Genomic DNA, 987 nt, shown 5'->3' with positions numbered 1-987 from the left:
GGCACCCACGTTAAGTAAGGATGGTCCTTTCAGTAGGACTGCCTCCTGACCTGTGTACAGGCTCCCCTGAGCACCACGATGTGTTCCGGAATTTCCAGTCTGCACAAAGCTGTCCATAATTTGTTATGATCTACACAGTCGAAGGCTTTTCCCTAATTAATGAAACACAAGTAAGCATCTTCCTGGTATTCTGTGATTTCATCCCAGAATGATTACCTTCACTCCATGTCCTCTTCTGATTCCACTTGAATACTCTTCATATTCCCCATGTGGGAAACTGTCACATCGTTCAACCATGCACTCTTGCGCAGAACATTTTTTGGAATAACCTCTTGGTGTTTCTTTCACAACCACTGGCATATTTCCCCTCCTTAGTGGTGAACAGTGTCCATCACTTGGTCATGGGTTAAGGTACACAGCTTTAACTGAATGGCTACAGGCTTGAGTGCACCTGAATGCACCTTGGAAGAAAGGCCTGGCAACCTCCTGGGGCAAGGTCTGCCCCTGCCACCATCTGCAGTTCAGTTCTCCTCAACCCAGGTGGGGCTGCCCAGAATCCAAGCCACTTCATAGCAGCTTCGTTTTCCATTCTACTGTTCTTTTAATTTTACACTAAACCGTCCAATCTAGGGGCAAGGGGCCTGTTAATGTGGGAAATATTGCAGAGTGACAGAAAGAGAGTGGCCCCCCAACATCTGCTTCTAAAGTAATGGGGTGGGGGTTATAGTCTAGGTCTTCCAGTTTGTTGGTGGTACAGCCATCACTCCCTTTGCATGTGTTGTCAGAAGAGACCAGTCCCTGGTGAAGGATCGTTCTTCACTGTGACCATGCCCTTGATAAAGTCGGAGGAAAGGCGGCAGGCCTTCCACGAGATGGCCTGACATAAGGACTGCAATGCTGGGCTCGAACAGGAGCGCCATCGTGGGCAGGGGGCCGGGATGGACTGGGTTGCTTTCTGTTGTCCATAAGGTCACCAAGGGTCGGCAC

Source organism: Tenrec ecaudatus, chromosome 11 (assembly GCF_050624435.1).
Source record: "Tenrec ecaudatus isolate mTenEca1 chromosome 11, mTenEca1.hap1, whole genome shotgun sequence".
Taxonomy (NCBI): domain Eukaryota; kingdom Metazoa; phylum Chordata; class Mammalia; order Afrosoricida; family Tenrecidae; genus Tenrec; species Tenrec ecaudatus.
Note: the sequence above shows the minus strand (reverse complement) of the source record.